Source organism: Giraffa tippelskirchi, chromosome 6 (assembly GCF_054371585.1).
Source record: "Giraffa tippelskirchi isolate mGirTip1 chromosome 6, T2T-mGirTip1v1.2.pri, whole genome shotgun sequence".
Classification (NCBI taxonomy): domain Eukaryota; kingdom Metazoa; phylum Chordata; class Mammalia; order Artiodactyla; family Giraffidae; genus Giraffa; species Giraffa tippelskirchi.
In genome coordinates, this window is record NC_137280.1 from 23,951,694 (window position 1) to 23,976,895 (window position 25,202).

Consider the following 25,202-nt stretch of genomic DNA (forward strand, 5'->3'; position numbering starts at 1 on the left):
TTCCTAAAAATTTTAGACCTTTATTTTCTACTGAGTTTGTTGAGGAGACAAAAGAAAAGCTTTTAGAACCAAAGAAGAATAAATTTGTACAATAGAAAATTGTCTTCAAAGAAAATGTCTATTAGCATGAATTAAAAGTACACTTGTATTAAATGCCTGTGACTCAGATTACAGTTCAGAGAATTATCTAAAGTTAGGTGTAAAAACTGTTCTTCATTTGAAACCAAATATATCAATGAATGGAAAGAGAATGACATTTATCTAACACTCTGTAAATGCCAGACATTCTCATTTATTATTTTGTTTGAACCTGAACACAACAATGGGAGGTCATGGTTATTACTTTCATTTTGCAGATGAGGAAACTGGAAGCTGAGAGTGTGAGGAAACCTAAGGTTACAAGTGAATAGCATGTACAGCCATCACAGTCAACAAAAGAGTCTGAAATGCAGTACTTGGATGCAATCTCAAAAATGACAGAATGATCTCTGTTCGTTTCCTAGGCAAACCATTCAGTATCACAGTAGTCCAAACCTATGCCCCGACCAGTAATGCTGAAGAAGCTGAAGTTGAACGGTTCTATGAAGACCTATAAGACCTTCTAGAACTAACCCCCAAAAAAAGATATCCCTTTCATTATGAGGGACTGGAATGCAAAAGTAGGAAGTCAAGAAACACCTGGAGTAACAGGCAAATTTGGCCTTGGAGTACAAAATGAAGCTAACAGGGCAAAGGCTAACAGAGTTTTGCCAAGAGAACACATTGGTCATAGCAAACACCCTCTTCTAATAACACAAGAGAAGACTCTACACATGAACATCACCAGATGGTCAATACTGAAATCAGATTGATTATATTCTTTGCAGCCAAAGATGGAGAAGCTCTATACAGTCAGCAAAAACAAAACTGGGAGCTGACTGTGGCTCAGATCATGAACTCCTTATTGCCAAATTCAGACTTAAATTGAAGAAAGCAGGGAAAACCACTGCACCATTCAGGTATGACCTAAATCAAATCTCCTACGATTATACAGTGGAAGTGAGAAATGGATTAAAGGGATTAGATCTGATAGACAGAGTGCCTGAAGAACTATGGATGGAGGTTCATGACCTTGTATAGGAGGCAGTGATAAGACCATCCCCAAGAAAAAGAAATGCTAAAAGGCAAAATGGTCCTCTGAGGAGACCTTACAAACAGCTGTGAAAAGAAGAGACATGAAAGGCAAAGGAGAGAAGGAAAGATATACCCCTTTGAATGCAGAGTTCCAAAGAATAGCAAGGAGAGATAAGAAAGCCTTCCTCAGTGATCAATACAAAGAAATAGATGAAAACAATAGAATGGGAAAGACAAGAGATCTCTTCAAGAAAATTAGAGATACCAAGAGAATTTCTTCATGCAATGCTGGGCACAATAAAGGACAGAAATGTTATGGACCTAACAGAAGCAGAAGATATTAGAAGAGATGGCAAGAATGCACAAAAAAACTATACAAAAACAATCTTAACGACCCAGATAATCACAATGGTATGATCGTGAGCCAGACATCCTGGAATGCAAGGTCAAGTGGGCCTTGGGAAGGATCACTACGAACAAAGCTAGTGGAGGTGATGGAATTCCAGTTGAGTTATTTCAAATCCTAGAAGATGACGCTGTGAAAGTGCTGCACTCAATATGCCAGCAAATTTGGAAAACTCAGCACTGGCCACAGGACCAGAGAATGTCAGTTTTCACTCCAATCCCAAAGAAAGGCAATACCAAAGAAAGTTCAAATTACCACACAATTGCACTTATCTCACACGCTAGCAAAAAATGCTCAAAATTCTCCAAGCCAGGATTCAGCAGTACGTAAACTGTGAACTTCCAGATGTTGAAGCTGGATTTAGGAAAAGCAGAGGAACCAGAGATCAAATTACCAACATCTACTGGATCATCAAAAAAGCAAGAGAGTTCCAAAAGAACATCTACTTCTGCTTTATTGATTATGCCAAAGCCTTTGACTGTGTGGACCACAACAAACTGTGGAAAATTCTGAAAGAGATAAGAATACCAGACCACCTGACCTGCCTCCTGAGATATCCCTATGCAGGTCAAGAAGCAACAGTTAGAACTAGACATGGAACAGCAGACTGGTTCCAAATCAAGAAAGGAGTACATCAAGGCTGTATATTGTCACCCTGCTTATTTAACTTATATGCAGAGTACATCATGAGAAATGCTGGGCTGGATGAAGCACAAGCTGGAATCAAGATTGTCAGAAGAAATATAAATAACCTCACATATGCAGATGACACCACCCTTATGGCAGAAAGCAAAGAACTAAAGAGCCTTTGATGAAAGTGAAAGAGGAGAGTGGAAAAGTTGGCTTAAAACTGAAAATTCAAAAAACTAGGTTCATGTCATCTGGTCCCACCACTTCATGGCAAATAGGTGGGGAAACAGTGGAAACAGTGATATATTTTATTTTTTTTGGCTCCAAAATCACTGCAGATGGTGACTACAGCCATGGAATTAAAAAATACTTGCTCCTTGGAAGAAAAGCTTTGACCAACCTAGACAGCATGTTAAAAGGCAGAGACATTACTTTGCCATCAAAGGACCATCTAGTCAAAGCTATGGTTTTTCCAGTAGTCATGTATGGATGTGAGAGTTGGACTATAAAGAAAGCTGAGGGCCAAAGAATTGAAGCTTTTGAACTGTGGTGTTGGAGAAGACTCTTGAGAGTCCCTTGGACTGCAAGGAGATCAAACCAGTCAATCCTAAAAGAAATCAGTCTTGAATATTCATTGGAAGGACTGATGTTGAAGCTGAAACTCCAATACTTTGGCCACCTGATGCAAAGAGCTGCCTCATTTGAAAAGACCCTGATGCTGTGAAAGATTGAAGTTGGGAGGAGAATGGGACAACAGAGGATGAGATGGTTGGATGGCATCACCGACTCAGTGCACATGAGTTTGAATAAACTCTGGGAGTTGGTGATGGACAGGGAGGCCTGGTGTGCTGCAGTCCACGGAGTCACAAATAGTCAGACACAACTGAGCGACTGAAGTGAACTGAATACTGAGAGCTCACATTCAAAGTCAGGTGGGACCACAAAGGTATGTTGCCTCTAGATCAATATATGTGGGGATGGGCTTGTGTCATTTATGTTTCAGAATGGAGATTACTATGAAACCATGATATTATTTTTTTATTTATCAAATATTTATTGAGTGCTGCAATGTGACTGGCACTTTTCTAGGTGTTAATTGTGCTAGTTATGAATATTGACATTAAGTTGTGTAACTTATTTGCATCTTCTAAAAGTCTGATTTATTTTTAGCTCTTGTGTTGTTTGGCAATAGGTTGATGATTATCTACAAATTTGAAAAAATTTTAGACTCAATCCAAAGAGAGCTGTGCATCCATGTTTGTCTTTTCTACTTGGTACCTTGGTGTTCATGAGTCAATTTCTATATACTGACTCTGTTTCTTCATCTGTATAATGATCTCTGAGGTTCTTCTGAAGACTAAAATTCTAAGCACACTCCTGTTTTATAGTCAGTCCCAATGATTCATGAGATCAGGACTGAAATAAATGGTTTTATATTTAGCTTTAGGAAGTATAAATGAGGTACAGTGAATGAAACCTTTAAAGCACTATTCCAATTTTATTAGTCATCTATTGCTGTGTAACAAATTACAACAGATTTTGTGGCTTAGAATAATATATATTTGTTATCTCACAGTTTCCATGCGTTAGGAGTCTCAGCATGGCTTAGCTGGGTCTTCTGCTTAGGATCTCGCAAGGTACAGTTAAAGTGTCAATGGGTTAATTCATTTCTGGGCCTTGGTCTTTTTCCAAGCTCTGATTGTTGGCAGAATTCCTTTTCTTGTAGTTGTAGAATGGAGGTCCCCATTTTCTCTTTGGCTATTAGCCAGGTTCAAGCGGTTCTCAGTCCCTAGAGATAGCTGGCAATTTCTTGCTCTGTGACTCCTTCACATTGTTGTTCAGTTGCTCACTCGTGTCCAGCTCTTTGCGACCCCATGGACTGCAGCACACCAGGCTTCCTGTCTTTCACCATCTCCTGGAGTTGGCTCAAACTCATGTCTGTTGAGTCAGTGATGCTATCTAACCATCTCATCCTTCATAAACCCTTTCAAAACTTAGAAGCTTACTTCTTCAAGTTGATGAGAAATAGTCTTTCTTCCTGTCTGCTAAGATAAAGTTGTATATGACTATACTCGGTTGACTAGTAAGCCCCCAAATTCATGTCTACTTGAAACCTTACAATATGACCATATTTAGAAATGGGTCTTTACAGATATAGTTAGTCAAGTTAATGTGAGGTCATACTGGAGTAGAATAGGCCATAATCTAGTGACTGTTGTCCTTGTAAGAAAACAGAGGCATACAGACACACAGAGGGAAGACAGCCACGTGACAGCAGAGACAAAGACTAGGTTGAACTTCTGTAAGCCAAGGAACACTAAGGATTTCTGGGAAACACCAGATGCTAGAAGGAAAGATTACTCCTCTAGAGCCTTCAGAGAGGTCATGACCTATAGATACCTCGACTGCAGACTTTTAGCATCCAAAAGTGAAAGAGAACACATTTGTTATTTTTGAACCCCAAATTTGTGGGACTTTATTATGGCAGCCCTAGAAAACTAATACAATAACATAATGTAATCATGTGAACAACAATATCCCATTACCATTGCTATATAATGTAACCAAATCAAGAGAGTGAATGATATTCTCTCACCTTTGCTATTTCTGTTGGTTAGAAGCAAGTCACAAATTCCTCCCACACTGCAGGAGAAAGCTGCAAGGTGACTCATTTGGATCACCTTAGGATGTATCTGCCACATCAATGCAAGTTTATCTTATTTTGTTAGAATAGGCCTTCTATTATGTAGGAAGTGAATTAAGCAACCCTATCCAACTCTCTTTACCATTTCTAACTATTTTAAAATTATCTGCACAGATATTTTAATAAAAAATTTCATTGTGACTAATTATTTTTAATGATAGCTCTTTAAACTCTACCACTCAACATTTTATGTTCTCATTTTTTTAAAATGGATTTGTTGCTACTTAAGTTACAAGTTGTTCTGAAGATGAAAGTTAGTCGATCATTTGAAAGTATAAAAAAGAGAAACAGAGAAGTTTATTAGCTAAACACTGCCCTCTCAAAAACATCATTAGTGCTCCAGGAGATATTGGTCAGTTGATCAATAGTCCGTTGAGAACCTATCATATGCGAAGGACTGTACAAGATTATTAACTTTACCTTAGTACATCTTCAGTATTCAAATGATAAAATGACATGGCTGAAGGCAAGCTCAGACTTGTCAGCCAGAAGAAGTCTTTGCCCTTAGATTGCTTTATATAGGATACACTTACACAAAACATTAGTAGATTCCATCATATTTATTAGCTTTTATGGAACTGCAGTTCAGGGTTAGCAGGAAACAACAAAGTGAAGTAATGATGCTATTTCACTATAGGTACTCTGATTTTCATGTTGATTCTTGAATCCATACTTCCACAAATTCTATGAAGTGCTGTCAGATTTGTGAACTAATGTTCCAGACATATCTCTCATATTTTTTTCCTTTGGATTTCTTTGTGGGCTGTTGGATGGACATGTGTTTTTCTTTGGGTAGTGCCATAAAACTCCCTTATGAGATAGATTTCAACCCTTAGTCAGCCTTGGGGAAAAATAAATGTTTCCTTATATATGAACTTAATACCTATCATGTTGCATAACTATTCTGGATACACAGCCCTGTACATTTGAAATATCCTCTGGCATTTAAACTTTCAGAGATAATTTGTTTGAAAACCAATCAGTTTTGTTAAAGATAGAGGCTCATATACTATCATACACACTGCTGTCAAAATCAGGCTCCTGAACTAGTCTTGATTCTATGAAGATCACAATTAAAATTCTCTCTTCTTGCCAAACCCATATCTTTAATGCTTCATGGATAATCCTTTAGGGTATTGGTATTGAGTACAGCCAGGGGTATTAAATGTGATTACTCCAAGAAGATTATTTGTGTACTATCAAACATGGAAAAATAAAGTACATTTTAGGTCTCTAGTCCTAGAATTTCCATGTGATGAAGTGAAATTTCTTCATGTAAAGAAGGTCATAGAGTTGAGTTTCTGGCTCTGGATTTTAGGAAAATGAAATGTTCTATAGGTCCCTGATAAAACTTAGATAAAGGTGTTAGTTCTTCTCTGAGTTTTGTGGATTGGATCTCTGAGTGAGAGATGTCAGGATCCTATAGATTAAAATCACAAGTTCTGGAGTCAGTTGGCCTGAGTTCAAATTTGAGCTCTGACACTTTTTAGCTGTAAAATTGGATAGGATGATACATCATAGGGAATATGTGGTGATTAAATAATTACTGTGATCAGATTAGCTAGTTTTCTGTAGTTTTAGTTTTAGTGTGTCTGCCCTCTGATGCCCTCTCGCAACACTTACCGTCTTACTTGGGTTTCTCTTACCTTGGGCCTTGGGTAATTCCTCTTGCCGCCGCCACCGCTGCCGCCGGCCCCAGCCCCCGGCCTGGCCTAGCCCCTCTCGACTGCCGCCCCCGGCCCTCGGCCCCCAGCCCCCGGCCCGGCCTAGGCCCTGTCAGCCGCTGCTCCCGGCCCCCGGCCTGGCCTAGGCCCTCTCGGCCGCCGCCCCCGGCTCCCGGCCGCCGGCCCGGCCTAGGCCCTGTTGGCCGCCGCCCCACGGACCACAGCCTTGTCTATCTCAATGAAACTAAGCCATGCCCTGTGGGGCCACCCAAGACGGATGGGTCATGGTGGAGAGGTTTGACAGATTGTGGTCCACTGGAGAAGGGCATGGCAAACCACTTCAGTATTCTTGCCTTGAGAACCCCATGAACAGTATGAAAAGGCAAAAGGATAGGACACTGAAAGATGAACTCCCCAGGTCAGTAGGTGCCCAATATGCTAATGGAGATCAGTGGAGAAATAACTCCAGAAAGAATGATGGGAGGAGCCAAAGCAAAAACGATACCCAACTGTGGATGTGACTGGTGATAGACGCAAAGTCCGATGCTGTAAAGAGCAATATTGCATAGGAACCTGGAACGTTAGGTCCATGAATCAAGGCAAACTAGAAGTGGTCAAACAGGAGATGGCAAGAGTGAACGTCGACATTCTAGGAATCAGCGAACTAAGATGGACTGGAATGGGTGAATTTAACTCAGATGACCATTATATCTACTACTGTGGGCAAGAATCCCTTAGAAGAAATGGAGTAGCCATCATGGTCAACAAAAGACTCCGAAATGCAGTACTTGGATGCAATCTCAAAAACGACAGAATGATCTCTGTTCGCTTCCAAGGCAAACCATTCAATATCACGGTAATCCAAGTCTATGCCCCGACCAGTAACGCCGAAGAAGCTGAAGTTGAACGATTCTATGAAGACCTACAAGACCTTCTAGAACTAACACCCAAAAAAGATGTCCTTTTCATTATAGGGGACTGGAATGCAAAAGTAGGAAGTCAAGAAACACCTGGCGTAACAGGCAAGTTTGGCCTTGGAGTACAGAATGAAGCAGGGCAAAGGCTAATAGAGTTTTGCCACGAGAACGCACTGGTAATAGCAAACACCCTCTTCCAACAACACAAGAGAAGACTCTACACGTGGACATCACCAGATGGTCAACACCAAAATCAGATTGATTATATTCTTTGCAGCCAAAGATGGAGAAGCTCTATACAGTCAGCAAAAACAAGACCGGAAGCAGACTGTGGCTCAGATCATGAACTGCTTATTGCCAAATTCAGACTTTAATTGAAGAAAGTAGGGAAAACCACTAGACCATTCAGGTATGACCTAGATCAAATCCCTTATGAGTATACAGTGGAAGTGACAAATAGATTTAAGGGACTAGACCTGATAGACAGAATGCCTGATGAACTATGGACAGAGGTTCGTGACATTGTACAGGAGACAGGGATCAAGAAAATCCCCATGGAAAAGAAATGCAAAAAAGCAAAATGGCTGTCTGAGGAGGCCTTACAGATAGCTGGGAAGAGAAGAGAAGTGAAAAGCAAAGGAGAAAAGGAAAGATATTCTCATCTGAATGCAGAGTTCCAAAGAACAGCAAGGAGAGGTAAGAAAGCCTTCCTCAGGGATCAGTGCAAACAAATAGAGGAAAACAACAGATTGGGAAAGACTAGAGACCTCTTCAAGAAAATTAGAGATACCAAAGGAACATTTCATGCAAAGATAGGCTCAATAAAGGACAGAAATGGTATGGACCTAACAGAGGCAGAAGATATTAAGAAGAGGTGGCAAGAATACACAGAAGAACTGTACAAAAAAGATCTTCACGACACAGATAATCATGATGGTGTGATCACCCACCTAGAGCCAGACATCCTGGAATGTGAAGTCAAGTGGGCCTTAGAAAGCATCACTACGAACAAAGCTAGTGGAGGTGATGGAATTCCAGTTGAGCTATTTCAAATCCTCAAAGGTGATGCTGTGAAAGTGCTGCACTCGATATGCCAGCAAATTTGGAAAACTCAGCAGTGGCCACAGGACTGGAAGAGGTCAGTCTTCGTTCCAATCCGAAAGAAAGGCAATGCCAAAGAATGTTCAAACTACCGCACAATTGCACTCATCTCACATGCTAGTAAAGTAATGCTCAAAATTCTCCAAGCCAGGCTTCAGCAATACGTGAACCGTGAACTTCCAGATGTTCAAGCTGGTTTTAGGAAAGGCAGAGGAACCAGAGGTGAAATTGCCAATATCCGCTGGATCATCGAAAAAGCAAGAGAGTTCCAGAAAAACATCTAATTCTGCTTTATTGACTATGCCAAAGCCTTTGACTGTGTGGATCACAATAAACTGTGGAAAATTCTGAAAGAGATGGGAATACCAGACCATCGAACCTGTCTCTTGAGAAACCTGTATGCAGGTCAGGAAGCAACAGTTAGAACTGGACATGGAACAACAGACTGGTTCCAAATAGGAAAAGGAGTACGTCAAGGCTGTATATTGTCACCCTGCTTATTTAACTTATATGCAGAGTACATCATGAGAAACGCTGGGCTGGAAGAAACACAAGCTGGAATCAAGATTGCCGGGAGAAATATCAATCACCTCAGATATGCAGATGACACCACCCTTATGGCAGAAAGTGAAGAAGAACTAAAGAGCCTCTTGATGAAGGTGAAGGAGGAGAGTGAAAAAGTTGGCTTAAAGCTCAACGTTCAGAAAACTAAGATCATGGCATCTGGTCCCATCACTCCATGGGAAATAGATGAGGAAACAGTGGAAACAGTGTCAGACTTTACTTTTTTGGGCTCCAAAATCACTGCTGATGGTGATTGCAGCCATGAAATTAAAAGACGCTTACTACTTGGAAGGAAGGTTATGGCCAACCTAGATAGCATGTTTAAAAGCAGAGACATTACTTTGCCAACAAAAGTCCGTCTAGTCAAGGCTATGGTTTTTCCAGTGGTCATGTATGGATGTGAGAGTTGGACGGTGAAGAAAGCTGAGCGCCGCAGAATTGATGCTTTTGAACTGTGGTGTTGGAGAAGACTCTTGAGAGTTTCTTGGACTGCAAGGAGATCCAATCAATCCATCGTAAAAGAGATCAATCCTGGGTGTTCATTGGAAGGTCTGATGTTGAAGCTGAAGCTCCAATACTTTGGCCACCTCATGCGAAGGATTGACTCATTGGAAAAGACCCTAATGCTGGGTAGGATTGGGGGCGGGAGGAGAAGGGGACGACAGAGGATGAGATGGTTGGATGGCATCACCGACTCGATGAACATGGGTTTGGGTAGACTCCGGGAGTTGGTGATGGACAGAGAGGCCTGGCGTGCTGCAATTCATGGGGTCGCAGAGAGTCGGACACGACTGAGCAACTGAACTGAACTGAAATAATTACTGTAAATTGCGTAACATGAAACTTAGCATGTAGGAAATGCTTAATATGTTAGTTAAAATTAATTAACAAAAATAAACTTGCAGCTCAACACTCACTTCCAAGTGTCTGTGAAGCAAACTTAGGCTATGGAGAAATTTGCAAATCGTCTGGGGATTTTCTTTGCTCTGGAATATTTTGGCACCACCCATCTTTGTAGGAAGGAACACGCATTCTCTGGCCACCTACTGCCATCAGATATGTCAGAATATTTCCGTTGATGGGCTCATCAAATTCTCCATCCCCCAAAAAACCCTCCAAAAAACCTATGAGAAATTCTCATTTTTAAATAAGGAACTAAGCTCAAACAATAAGTTGCAGATCTATGATTTAAATCCACACCTGTTCAACTTTCTAATCCAAGTTCTTACTGCTCCACCATGCTGCCTCTCAAAAGGCAAAGCCCCCTGAAATTCAGCCATGTTATATGACTTCTGTATGCCATGAAGAGAGAAAAATAAAAATGGAAAGTGATGAAGATGTTTATCATACTGAAAATGACATTTCCTGTGAAAAGGCATAAATTTCAAATGATGGGCAAGCCTAGAAGCTTTTTGGGAGGCTTTAAATGTGATTAGGCATACACAGTCAGACATGGTCTCGGAGTTACTTGTATAGATCTTTTTATTTCCACTCACAGATACATGAAGTCATACTTGCCTGATTTAGTTTTTGTTGATAATCTTGGACCCAGATGCAATGAGGGTGGCTGGGAATGGTAGATGGGAAATAACTATATTTGCATTTTGAAAATATCACATCGGTTACAGTATGGAGAACAGATAAGAAAAAGGTCAGATGATTGTAGGGAGATTAGTTAGGATCACCAGCAGTAGTACAGGTGAAAGATGGTGAATGTTAGAGTAGGATTAGTAATAATCAACAGGGTGAAAAGTCAATGACTTTGAGTTAAGAATTAAATTAATGGGACTTTGTGATGTACTTAGACATGAGTGTTGAAGTGAGAAATGTTCAAGGAGAGCTCTTATTTCTGTAAGGTTCACTAAAATAGGGAAATAGAAGTAGAATAAAATTCTAGGGGAAATATCAATATGGCATTTTTTGCATATGTTAGATTTGAATATGTGGAGTTTGAGACTTTCAAATGGAAATGTAGGATAGGAAATTGAAAGCAAAGATATAAAGCTTAGATATAAAGTCCAGGATGAGAGATGTAAATATAGGGAAACGGTAATCATAGTATATATGATGATTAAAGCTGTGAGTGTGAGTTTTCTTAGAAAAATACAGAAAGTGAAACAGAAAAGTTGTCTACTACCCAGAATTTCCCCTTCATGGGTCATAGCCTTGTCATGGCAAAGGGGCTTGTGTAACTCAATGAAGCTATGAGCCATGCAGTGCAGAGCCATCTGAGACAGATGCATCATAGTGAAGAGTTCTGACATGGTCCACTGGAGGAGGATATGGCAACCCACTCCAGTATTCTTGCTGCAAGAACCCCGTGAACAGTATGAAAATGCAAAAAGATATGACACTGGAAGATGAGCCCACCATGTCAGAAAGTGTACAATATGCTACTGGGGAAGAGCAGGGGGCAATTACTAATAGCTCCAGAAAAAAGAAGAGGCTGGGCCAAAGCAGAAATGATTCTCAGTTGAGGATGTGTCTAGTGGAAAAAGTAAAGTCTGATGCTGTAAAGAACAACATCACACAGGAACCTGGAATGTTAGGCCCATGAATGAAGGTAAATTGGATGTGGTCAAGCAGGAGATGGCAAAAGTAAGCATCGACATCTTAGGAATCAGTGAACTAAAATAGACAGGAATGAATGAATTTAATTCAGATAACTATCAAACCTACTACTGTGGGCAAGAATCCTTTAGAAGAAATGGAATAGCCCTCATAGTCAACAAAAGAATCCAAAATGCAGTACTTGGATGCAAACTCAAAAATGACAGAGTGCCTGAAGAACTATGGAAAGAAGTTGGTATCATCTAGTTGGTAACCAGAACCATCCCAGAGAAATAGAAATACAAGAAGGCAAAGTGGTTTTCTGAGAAAGACTTTACAAATAGCTGAGGAAAGAAGAGAAGCAAAAGGCAAAGGAGAAAGGGAAAGATTTACCCAACTGAATGCAGAGTTCAAGAGAATAGCAAGGCGAGATAAGAAGGCCTTCTTAAGTGAACAGAGCAAAGAAATAGAGAAAAACAATAGAATGGGAAAGACTAGAGATCTCTTCAAGAAAATTTGAGATATCAAGGGAATATTTCATGCAATGATGGGCTTGATAAAGGACAGAAATGGTAAGGACCTAACAGAAGTAGAAGAGATTAAGAAGTGTCAAGAAGACACAGAAGAACTATACAAAAAGTCATAATGACCTGGATAACAACTATGGTGTGGTCACTCATCTAGAGCCAGACATCCTGGAGTGTGAAGTCAAGTGGGTCTTAGGAAGCATTACTACAAACAAGGCTAGTGAAGGTGATGGAATTCCAGCTGAGTTATTTAAAATGCTAAAGGATGGTGCTGTTAAAGTGCTGCACTCAATCTCAATATGCCAGCAAATTTGGAAAACTCAGCAGTGCACACAGGACTGGAAAATGTCAGTTTCATTCCAATCCCAAAGAAGGGCAATGTCAAAGGATGTTCAAACTACATTTAAACATTGTACAGTTGCACTCATTTTACATGCTAGTGAGGTTATGCTCAAAATCCTTTAAGCTAGACTTCAAAAGTACATGAACCGAGAACTTCCATATGTACAAGCTGGATTTAGAAAAGGCAGAGGAACCAGAGATTAAATTGCCAAGATTTCATTGCATCATGGAAAAAGCAAGAGAATTCCAGAAAGTAATCTATTTCTTCATTGACTATGCTAAACTTTTGACTGTGTGGATCACAACAAACTGTGGAAAATTCTTAAACAGATGGTAATACCAGACCACCTTACCTGTCTGCTGAGAAACCTGTATGCGGATTGAGAAGCAACAGTTAGAATTTGGCATGAAAAAATTGATTGGTTGAAAATTGGGAATGGAGTACAACAAGGCTGTATATTATCACCATGCTTAACTTCTTTGCAGAGTACATCTTGTCAAATGCCAGGCTGGGTGACTCACAAGTTGGAATCAAGGTTGCAGGCAGAGATATTGCCAAACTCAGATATGCAGATGACCACTCTACAGGCAGAAAGTGAAGAGGAACTAGAGTCTCTTGATGAGGAGAGTGAAAAAGCTGGCTTGAAGCTCAGCATTTAAACAATGAGAACATGGCACCCAGTACCGTCACATCATGGCAAATAGGAGGGGAAAAGGTAGAAGCAGTGACAGTTTTTCTTTTCTTGGGCTACAAAATCACCACAGCCATGAAATTAAAAGATGCTTGCTTCTTGGAACAAAAGCTATGACAAACCTAGACAGCATATTAAAAAGCCAAGACATCACTTTGCTGACAAATCACCATATAGTCAAAACTATGGTTTTTCCAATAGTCATGTTTAGATGTGAGAATTGGACCATAAAGAAGGTTGAGCACCAAAGAACTGATGCTTTCAAATTGTAGTACTGAAAAAGACACTTGAAAGTCCCTTGGACTGCAAGGAGGGCCAACTAGTGAATCCTAAGGGAAATCAACTCTGAATATTCACTGGAAGGACTGATGCTGAAGCTGAAGCTCCAATACTTTGGCCATCTGATGTGAAGAGCCAACTCATTGGAGAAGACCCTGATGCTAGGAAAGATTGAAGGCAGAAGGAGAAGGGAATGGCAGAGGATGAGATGTTTAGATAGCATCACCAACTCAATGAACATGTATTTAAGCAAACTCCTGGAGATGTTGGATGACAGAGGAGCCTGGTGTATTGCAATCTGTGGGGTCTCAAAGAGTTGAACATGCCTTAGCAACTGAACAAGAGCACCCAGAATTTTGGAAATCCAGCATTTGTTGGGTGGGTGGATGTAGATAAGCAAAAGAAATACATGAGTGACCAGAGATAGAGGAGTAAAACTCAAGTAGTTGTGGTAAGGATTTAAAAAGGAGAGATTAATACATATGATTATAGATGAGGACTGAAACATATCCATAGTTTTTGTAACATGGAATGATTTAGTGACCTTAACAAGATTTCTTTTGGTGAAATGATGAGGGTAGGAACTAAATCACAGGAGTTGAGGAGTGAGCAGCAGGTTTGAAATTGTTATAATGTATAGGGTATGTAAAAAATAAAACCTCTTGACAAATTGGACTAGGTTTTTAGAAACTGAAAATCAGGCTTTCTTTCTTCTGACTAATAAAAGCAAAGTGTTGCCATTTATATGGTAAATTTTTTTTATACCTCAACCAAAAAGAAAAAAAAAAAAGGAAGATAAAAAAGAGAACCAAATTAAATTCAAAGGAAAATAGTAGAAAGAAAAAGTAAAAAAGAAAAAAAAATCTTGTTTAAATTGCCTCAAAAAGAATAAAATACCTAGGAATAAACTTAACCAAGGAGGTAAAATACCTGTACTGTGAAAACTATAAAACATTGATGAGATGTTTTCCCTCTGTACTCATTTTAATGAGAATTTTTGTTTTCATTGTGAATGGATATTGAATTTTGTCAAGTGCTTTTCTGTTTCTATTGAGATGATCATGTGGTTTTTATCTTTCGTCTTTCCTTTTGTTAATGGGATGTATCACATTGATTGATTTGCTTATGATGAACCATCTTTCCAACCCTGGAATGAATCCAGTGTGATCATGGTATATGTATCCTTTTAAGTATTGTTGGATTTGGTATGATAATATTTGGGGCGGGGGGGCGGGAGATTTTTGCATCTATAGTCATTAAAGATATTGGCCTGTAATTTTCTTGTTCTGTAGTCTGGTTTTTGTATCAGGGTAATGATAGCAAACACCCTCTTCCAAAAACACAAGAGAAGACTCTACACATGGACATCACCAGATGGTCAACAATGAAATCAGATTGATTATATTCTTTGCAGCCAAAGATGGAGAAGCTCTATACATTTAGCAAAAACAAGACCGGGAGCAGACTGTGGCTCAGATCATGAACTCCGTATTGCCAAATTCAGACTTTAATTGAAGAAAGTAGGGAAAACCACTAGACCATTCAGGTATGACCTAAATCAAATCCCTTATGATTATACAGTGGAAGTGACAAATAGATTTAAGGGACTAGATCTGATAGACAGAGTGCCTGATGAACCATGGACAGAGGTTCCTGACATTGTACAGGAGACAGGGATCAAGATCATCCCCATGGAAAAGAAATGCAAAAAAAGCAAAATGGCTGTCTCAGGAGGCCTTACAAATAGCTGGGAAAAGAAGAGAAGTGAAAAGCAAAGGAGAAAAAGAAAGATATTCCCATCTGAATGCAGAGTTCCAAAGAATAGCAAGGAGAGATAAGAAAGCCTTCCTCAGGGATCAATGCAAAGAAATAGAGGAAAACAAAAGAATGGGAAAGACTAGAGATCTCTTCAAGAAAATTAGAGATACCAAGGGAACATTTCATGCAAAGATGGGCTCAATAAAGGACAGAAATGGTATGGGCCTAACAGAAGCAGAAGATATTAAGAAGAGATGGCAAGAATACACAGAAGAACTGTACAAAAAACATCTTCACGACCCAGATAATCACAATGGTGTGATCACTCACCTAGAGCCAGACATCCTGGAATATGAAGTCAAGTGGGCCTTAGAAAGCATCACTACGAACAAAGCTAATGGAGGTGATGGAATTCCAGTTGAGCTATTTCAAATCCTGAAAGATAATGCTGTGAAAGTGCAGCACTCTATATGCCAGCAAATCTGGGGGACTCAGCAGTGGCCACAGGACTGGAAAAGGTCAGTTTTCATTCCAATCCGAAAGAAAGGCAATGCCAAAGAATGCTCAAACTGCCGCACAATTGTACTCATCTCACACGCTAGTAAAATAATGCTCAAAATTCTCCAAGCCAGGCTTCAGCAATACGTGAAACATGAAGTTCCAGATGTTCAAGCTGGTTTTAGAAAAGGCAGAGGAACCAGAGAGCAAATTGTCAACATCTGCTGGATCACTGAAAAAGCAAGAGAGTTCCAGAAAAACATCTAATTCTGCTTTATTGACTATGCCAAAGCCTTTGACTGTGTGGATCACAATAAACTGTGGAAAATTCTGAAAGAGATGGGAATACCAGACCACCTGACCTGCCTCTTGAGAAACCTGTATGCAGGTCAGGAAGCAACAGTTAGAACTGGACATGGAACAACAGACTGGTTCCAAATAGGAAAAGGAGTGTGTCAAGGCTGTATAGTCACCCTGCTTATTTAACTTATATGCAGAGTACATCATGAGAAATGCTGGGCTGGAAGAAGCACAAGCTGGAATCAAGATTGCCGGGAGAAATATCAATAACCTCAGATATGCAGATGACACCACCCTTATGGCCGAAAGTGAAGAAGAACTAAAGAGCCTCTTGATGAAGGTGAAAGAGGAGAGTGAAAAAGTTGGCTTAAAGCTCAACGTTCAGAAAATTAAGATCATGGCATCTGGTCCCATCACTTCATGGGAAATAGATGGGGAAACAGTGGAAACAGTGTCAGACCTTATTTTTTGGGGATCCAAAATCACTGCTGATGGTGACTGCAGCCATGAAATTAAAAGAGGCTTACTCCTTGGAAGGAAGGTTATGGCCAACCTAGATAGCATATTAAAAAGCAGAGACATTACTTTGCCAACAAAGGTCTGTCTAGTCAAGGCTATGGTTTTTCCAGTGGTCATGTATAGATGTGAGAGTTGGACGGTGAAGAAAGCTGAGCGCCAAAGAATTGATGCTTTTGAACTGTGGTGTTGCATAAGACTCTTGAGAGTCCCTTGGACTGCAAGGAGATCCATCCAGTCCATCCTAAAGGAGATCAATCCTGGGTGCTCATTGGAAGGACTGATGTTGAAGCTGAAACTCCAATACTTTGGCCACCTCATGTGAAGAGTTGGCTCATTGGAAAAGACCCTATTGCTGGGAAGGATTGAGGGCAGGAGGAGAAGGGTATGACAGAGGATGAGATGGTTGAATGGCATCACAGACTCTATGGACATGGGTTTGGGTAAACTCTGGGAGTTGGTGATGGACAGGGAGGCCTGGCGTGCTGCGATTCATGGGGTCGCAAAGAGTCAGACATGACTGAGTGACTGAACTGAAACTGAACTGAATGATGGCCTCATGGAATGAATTTGTGGGTTTCCCTTCTCCTCAGTTTCTTTGGAATAAGTTGAGAAGGATAGGTCTAAATTCTTTATAGTTTTAGTAAAGTTCCTCAGTGAAGCCATTTGGCCCTGGACTTCATAGGGGCTTTTTTTAACTGATCAGTCTGTTCAAATTGTCCGTTTCTTTTTAATTCAATCTTGATAGGCTGTATGTTTATAGAAAATTTTCCATTTCTTCCAGGTTGTCCAATTTATTGGCATATGACTGTTTATAGTATTCTTTCATGATTTTTTTCCTTTAATTTCTGTGGTGTTGGTTGTTAATTTTCGATCTTTCATTTCTTCCCTCAGTTGTGTCTGACTCTTGCGACCCCATGGCCTATAGGCCAGTAGGCTCCTCTGTAAGAATACTGGACTGGGTTGTCATTCCCTTCTCCAGGGGGTATTCCTGAACCAGGGATTGAATTTGGGTGTTGTGCATTGTAGGCAGATGCTTTACCATCTGAGCCACCATTTTGTTTGATTCCTTCTTCTTTTCTTGGTGGGACTGGCTAGAGGTTTGTCAATTTTTCTTATCTTTTAAGGAAACCAGCTTTTTCACTTATTAGCTTTTTCTGTTGCTTTTAATCTCTATTTCCTCTCTAATCTTTATTTTTTCTTTCCTTTTCCTGACTTTGGGTTTTGTTTGTTCTTCTTTTTCTAATTCTTTTAGGTGGTAGATTAAGTTATTTATCTGAGATTACTTATTTCTGGAGGAAAGCGTATATAGCTGTGAAGTTCCCTTTTAGAACTGTTTTTGCTGTATCTTATACAGTTTGTAAACCTGAATTTTTCATTTCTGTTTTTCTTGAGGTATTTTTTTTTGATTTCTTCTTTGATTTTATCATTTACCCATTGATTTTTTTTTTTTTTTTTAGGAGCATATTGTTTGTTCTCCATGTGTTCCTTGTTTGTTTGATTTTATTTCTTTAGTTTATTTCTAGTTTCATAACATTGTGGTCAGAAAAGATGCTAAATATATTTTCTATACTCTTGTTATTTGTTGAGGCTTGTTTTGTGGCCTAGTCTGTGGTCAATTCTAGAAAATGTTGTGTGCACAGTTGAAAACAATGTGTATTCTCCTTTCTTTGGATATAGTGTCCTGTAGATGTCGATTAAGTCCAATTAGTCTATTGTGTCATTTTGGACCTCTGTTGTCATACTGATTTTCTGTCTGGAAGATCTGTCCATTGATGTTGTGCATGCTAAGTTGCTTCAGTCATGTCCGACTCTTTGAGTTCCTATGGACTGTAACCTGCCAAGCTCCTGTGTCCATGGGATTCTCCAGGAAAGAATATTGGAGTGGGTTGCCATGCCCTTCTCCAGAGGATCTTCCTGACCCAGAGATTAAGCCCATCTCTTACATCTCCTGCATTGCAGGCAGGTTCTTTACTGCTAGAGCCACCAGTGGGATATTAAAGTCTCTGACTATTATTGTATGATTATCAGTTTCTCCCTTTATGTCTGTTAGTATTTATATATTTAAGTGCTCCTGCATTGGTGCATGTATGTTAATGAGTGTAATATCCTTTTCTTATATTAATCCTATTATTATTATATAATTCCCTTCTTTGTCTTTCTTTATGTCCCTTGCTTAAAGTCTTTTTTTTTTTTCCTTCTGGTATTTCTACCTCTGCTTTCTTGTCTTTTCCATTTGTATGAAATATATATTTTCCATCCCCTCACTTTCAGTCTTTCTGTGTTTCACCCTGAAGTGAGTCTCGTGTAGGCAGCATACTGAAGGTTCTTTTTTCTTTTTTAATCCAATCAGTCACACTGTATTTTTTTATTGTAACATTTTGTCTACTGACATTTAAAGTAATTATTGATAGATATTATTATAAGGATTTTGAGACTATACATTTTTTTGATTAAAATATTTTTAAAACTAGCATACAATAATTATTGATTTTCATTTCTATACAGTTATATGAATTTTAACACATGTGTACATTCAGTAACTACCATTGCTGTCAGAATACAGAACCACCCCCAAAATCTCTATGCTACTCATACAATTTTCCTTCCTAACCCATAGAAACCACTTATCTGTTCTCTGTACCTATAGTTTTATTTTTTTGAAGCTTCCATATAAATGGAGTGTGTAACTTCTTGAGGCTGGTGTCTTTTACCTGAGAATAGTGCCATTGAAATTCATCCATGTTGTTCCAAATGTCAATAATTCATGCCTTTTTTTCTGAGTAAGATTCCATTATATAAATACACCACAATGTGTGTATCCATTTACCTGTTCAATGGCAAGGATTGTTTCTAGTTGTTGGCAATTACAACTAATGCAGCTATAAATATTTGTGTATAGGTTTTTGTGTAAACCTAATTTTACTTTCCCTAAAGTAGTTAGCCAGGAGTAGGACTACTGGGCCATATTATAATATGTATTTCACTTTATGAGACACTGCCAAATTGCTTTCTAGCTGTTCCATTTTGTATCTTGGTTTTAAAACCAAAATTAGATACACATGTATTAGAATGAGTAAAATTTAAAATTCTGGCAATTTTAAGTGCTGACAAAGATGTAGAGAAACTAGAACTCTCCTACACTTCTGGTGGGAATGCAAAATTGTACAGCTAAATGAAAAAATGATGGGGGCGCTCACATTCTTTGATAATCTAATCATGGAAGTGACATTTCATCACTTTGTCATGTTCTGTTAGAATCAAGTTACTAAGTCTAGCTCACACTCACAAGGGGAGAGAATTCTACAGGGATATGAGTATTAGGGAGGAGGGATCACATTTGGAGTCATTGGAAGGCTGCCTAAAATAGTAAAGAAAAGAGAAACATACTTACAGAGAAGAATATTATATTTACACAGATATTCACCATTTATATTGCTCTTCCTATATTATTGATGCTCAAATTTCCCTCTGCTATCATTTTCTTTCTGTGAAAAAAATTTCATATCTTTTATTTCAGAGCAGGTCTCTTAGTTTTTCTTATTCTAAGTCTTCATTTTACTCTTCTTAAGGGTTTATTTGCTGTGTGTAGTATGCTGGGTTGACAGTTTTTTTTCTTTCAACTCTTTAAAAATGCTGTTCAGTTTGCTTCTGGCTTTCATGTTTTCTGATCAGTCTGAATTGTTGTTTTTCTATAAATAATTTGTCATTTACTCTGGTTGCTTTCAAATATTTGTTTTAATTTTCAGCAGTTTGATAATGATGGATTTCTTTGAGTTTCTTCTGTTTGGAGTTCACTGGGTATTTGAATCTGTAGGTGTATTTTTTTACAAAGGTCTGGACGTTTTCAGCCATTATATCTTCAAAGATTTTGAGTACCAGGCTTCCTCTTTTTCTGGGACTCCAATAACAAAAATATTAAATCTTCTGATACATTACCATAAATATTTGAGACTTTGTTACTTTTTTCCAATTTGATTTTCAGTTAGAAAAATATTTATGAATCTGTCTTCAAGTACACTTAGTCTTTTCTTTATTATCTCCAATTTACTATTGAGCCTTTACAGTTAGTTTTTAATTTTGGTTATTGGTTTTGGAAGTTCTAAAATTTCTCTTTAGTTCTTCTTTGTACTTTCTTTTTTTGCTGAGATTTTGAATATCTTATCTTTATTTTAAATCTCTTCATTTCTAGTATGGTATCCCTTTCTTGTTGGAGCATTTTTATAATAGCTGATATAAAGTTTTTGTCATTTAATTCCAACATCTGTGTCATTTCAGTGTTCATGACTATTGATTGTCTTTTTCTTTGCAAGTTGAGATTTTACTAGTTCTTAATATTCCAAATTATGTTAGATTATGTCCTGAATATTTTAAATGTTATAAGACTCTTAGTCTTGTTTAAATCCTATGAAAATGTTGATATTTTTGTGTTAGCAGGCAACTGACCCAATCAATATATCTCACAAGTTCTGTCCAGTCTTCTGTGGTTTGTAGTTTCAATGTCAGTTCCATTTTCAGAACCTTTGTGTATTATTCTAATGTGTTCTGTGTACACACTATTCAATGTCCAGTCTGAGATTTATGTCTTAGTTAAGTTCTAATCTTTGTTATGCTGTTTAAGATACAATTCATCTATGTGCAACTTAGGATGTGAGCCCAGGAATTTAAAAAAATGTTTTTTTATTGTGTTACTTACCCAAATTCCTTCCTGTCCCCAGAACTTTCCTGTTTCCTGATGTTTCCATTGTTGGTTTTCTGGATAGAAAGTTAGGATGTTATTTAACTTGCTTTGCTGGCCTTCTCACTTCTCATGACTATACTTGCTTTTGGGACCCATTGATTAGAGAAGCTATAGAGAACTGAGCATTAGGTCTCTCCAAGTCTAACTTTCCTTACTCCTTAACTCTAAAATACATTTTCTCTCTAGCATTACAAAGCTTTAATTTTTTTTGAATGTGTTTTAAAGAAGTCATTTTGCTAAAAGCTTACACTTTTCTCTTTTGAATCAAAACCTGTACTCTATATGGTAAGAAGCAAAGGAAGAAATTGTGGGTACAATAGTCTTAGGTAAGTACCTTGTACTGAGGAAATTTCTTATAGGATAAGAAATCTGAAATTAACTGTAAGATGAGGTTTAGACAACAGAAAGTGCAAAGAGAAGTATACAAGAGAGAAGTAGATAGTACATCTAATAGGTACTGGCTATCCCATACTGGTCTAATGTTGAGGTTGGAAATATACCACCAGTCCTGAAAAAAAATAGGTTCATGTGTTTTTGAGTTCTGTTAGGTCTTTTGAAGCTATAAATTACTAGTTCTGCATTGGCTTCCCTTTTATAGGCCTTATGTCTACTCAAAACCACATTTCTTCCCACAGTGGGTTAAAAATAAAAAAAAACACATTTTGATTTTCCTGGGAGGTCTGTGGAACTCAAAATCAATGAAAGCCAGGATTTTCAGCCATACTCTTATTACCTTTCCAAGGTAAGGACACAAAGGAATCCTATTTAGGGACATATATATAAATCCTTTAAAGATCTAGTTTTTTGAGAGTAAAATGTTTAATAAATATTGTCTATTTTTTACTCTGAAATGGATACTTAAAACCATGTGACTGGTTATCAGACTAAAAATAAAATGATTTTCAAAAATAAACAAGGCTTTCCAAGTAGTACATAAAAATGATGTCATCGAAATCTGAAAATTCTCTGTAACAGTTTATGTTTATATTAATACAATGATGTCCTACTGATGTCTGATGTAAGAAAAAACAAAAAAAAACCTCTTAGAGAAAATTAACTACTTGAATGTGGGCTGCCAAATGCATTTCGTAAGTCTCAAAATTTTGGCAGAATATCACATCATTCAAATGGAGGAGATAAACTTGAAGTGTAAGGGATATGAAGCGCAGCTTGCATTCCTGACTCTCCAGACAGTAGATTTTGGAAGATGATAAGATAGGTTAAAGCTTCTAAGGCAAAAGGTAAATGAATTCTGAAGCTGCCAGTGACATATCCTGGCTGGACTAAAATCAAGGCATTGTCATTAGTCTAAGCAATCTAGGAGCTATGGGGTTCTTTTGTCTTATCTTTTAAAATATAACTTTCACATCATTATTACATCAAATTTTTTTTCTTATTGGGGAACTTGTAATTTGGTATACACTCGAAATAGCTCATCATTTCAGCAGTGAGGAAAAAAGCAGCCTGAACATAAATAACATGAAAATAATGTTTAGGTAAAGAATGAAGAATTATAAGCAAGGTGCATCTTAATTCCTAGTCTTTCTTCATAACCAGTGTGCATAAGTAGTGTATGTGAGAGGCAAAGTGATCTGAACATCTTTGAGGATGAAAAAGCAGTTTGTTATGTGAAAAATAATAAAACTACTTGTAGCCAGTCTAGTTACAGATAGATAGTTGGTGGAGTGGGGGCTGGGGCAAAACATTGTTCTATTACCACTAACTGTAATCATTTACAGTATTTATTTAGCTTGTGCCAAGTTTGCTAAATTTTGCCACACAGATACCTTGAAGGGAAATATTGTGTTACCTACCAAGAGCTTAGACTCTACCGTCAGACTCTGTAGGTGCCAATCCTGGCTTCACTGTTTACTAGCTTTGTAATTTTAGGCCCTTTGTTTGCTATCTCCTAAGCTTTATTTATCCCATCACAAAATGGGATTAATTGTGTATATTTCATAGGGCATTTGTGAATATTAAATTACCTCATAAAAATGCTTAGCATACTATTAGCATAAGCATTTAGTAAACATTCCTTAAATGTTAGCTATTACTGTGACATTGAGATTCTATAGAGCAAATCAAGTAACTCAACGAAAGCTCTTTCCATCAAAAATGTTCTGTGAAATAGATCTATGATATATAACTTAGTCCAGCAGGTTTAGGATTGGCAGTCTTCCATGTTTCATAATCTGGTGCAAAAACAGGTGGATTTTTACTATAATTTTAAAAGTTATTTACACTATATTTATAAAATTAAATTCTATTCAGACATTTACAGAAACTGGGAAATATGACATTGACTCTCAGGTTTCTTAAGAACTCAGTTTGAAAACACTGAATTATGTTGAATCTTTGTCCTTTTAGTAAAGATTTAAAATTTAGTATCAACCCATTTAGCTGCCTACTACTTCATTGAGACTATGGTTCCTTCAGATGAATGACTTGAAATAACAGTATCTTTGAATTAAGTTTGAATCTTTTGATGTTTTGAATTAACTTCTATTTGTTTTTTTGAATCTGGCAACAAGCATTTCAGCTATATTTTTGTTATGTACACCAAGATAGTGGGGCAGAAAGAGAAGTCAAAACAAGAGTTCCATGTTAAAGTATGAAAGTCATCAAGAAAGGATTGAGCATTGGCTTTTTCTGACAAATGCCTAGGACAAAGGAAAGACGGGTTGATTCTTTAGGTTCCCACAATTCTTGGTAACAATTGTGCTCAATATATACTTTGTGAACAGCTGAATTCAATTTAGTTTTGCCTGTACATGCTTTTTTTCCTCTCACCAAGAACAAAGGCCCTTCTTCTCTGTGTTCCTCAAGGTTCAGTTAAGTTCCTATCTCCTTTCTTGAAAATTTTACCACAGTGTTGGAAATCTTCTTTAGAGTATTCATGGCTTCTTCAACACAACGATGAAGATATTAATATCTTTCATAGTGGTTTCATAGAAATTCTTGTCACTTCAACTAGATGAAGGTAATTCTCTTTTATCCTGTCCCCACAGTGCTGAATATGTTATAGGATCTCAGTATTTATTTGTTTATTCATTATACTTCAGTGATTAAAATATGTGAAGTCTATGATTATGTAGATGCTTTGTTAATTGTTTTTGTGAATCAAAGCTGGTATTTCTGTGAATTTATAGTTGAGATACTTTGAATATAAAAATGTAACATTTTTTTTCATCAAGTTTAGCCATGTTTCCATAAGCATGGCTCAAGGCTCCACTGATATCTGGGATTTGTGCATCTTCAGTTGTTACTGGGGTATTATTTTCATCTTGGAATGAGTAGCAGAAATGCTACTTTACTTCATCTACTCTGAAACCTAGAGGGCTTAGTTTGTGTTTATTAGAAAGATTTTCAGTGTCAATTGGAGGACCATGAGAGATTCACTGAGTTCTGTTTCCGTGATTACTTAATTGTCTGTCTCCTTCTGTGTTCTCTTATGAGAATCACAAACTATTGTTTAACTCATTGGAACTCAGTATAAGTTGGAAGAGTTTTCATCTCATAGAAATCTACAATTCAGTGAAAGTAATAATTGGATGATGAGAACTGCCTTCTTAAGATGGGATAGAAAGAGGCATGAATGAGGCCAAGAAGACCACCCTGGTGAAAAAAAGAAAAGTTTACCCAAAAGGAGATTTTTAGCAATGAAGATAGAGTGTCCTGAGGTTTTATTCTTGTGTATGAAACCCAGATTTCCTGGAAGAGTCCCTCCTAAGGGTTTGGCCTTGCACAAAGTATAATGCCCCTACACAAATGTATCATTAAAGGAAGCATGGGCTGGAAGATTCCATTTGGATCTCATCCCATGGGTTGTTCCTATTACCATCCCACAGATTATCTGCTCCCTACTAGTTTCCTCACTTTCAGATCCTGCAAACAAACACT

At 38.0% G+C, this 25,202-nt stretch overlaps 2 protein-coding genes across 4 annotated transcripts in view; both read left to right on the top strand.

Annotated features, from left to right (window-relative positions):
- EMC2 (ER membrane protein complex subunit 2) overlaps window positions 1-25,202 on the top strand; it is a 292,907-nt gene that overhangs the window by 105,202 nt on the left and 162,503 nt on the right. For 2 of the 3 annotated variants that reach the window (XR_014057287.1, XR_014057282.1), the window contains one exon: window positions 357-1,320. The exons of the other annotated variant lie outside the window; for it this stretch is intronic. The gene's annotated coding sequence lies outside the window, so the exon portion shown is untranslated. Of the gene's footprint in view, window positions 1-356; window positions 1,321-25,202 lie in introns of those variants that run through there. 3 annotated transcript variants of the gene reach the window in all.
- The window catches only part of TRHR (thyrotropin releasing hormone receptor), a 553,356-nt gene continuing 529,368 nt past the window's right edge, over window positions 1,215-25,202 (top strand). The window contains exon 1 of the mRNA XM_081503056.1: window positions 1,215-3,095. The gene's annotated coding sequence lies outside the window, so the exon portion shown is untranslated. The remainder of the gene's footprint in view (window positions 3,096-25,202) is intronic.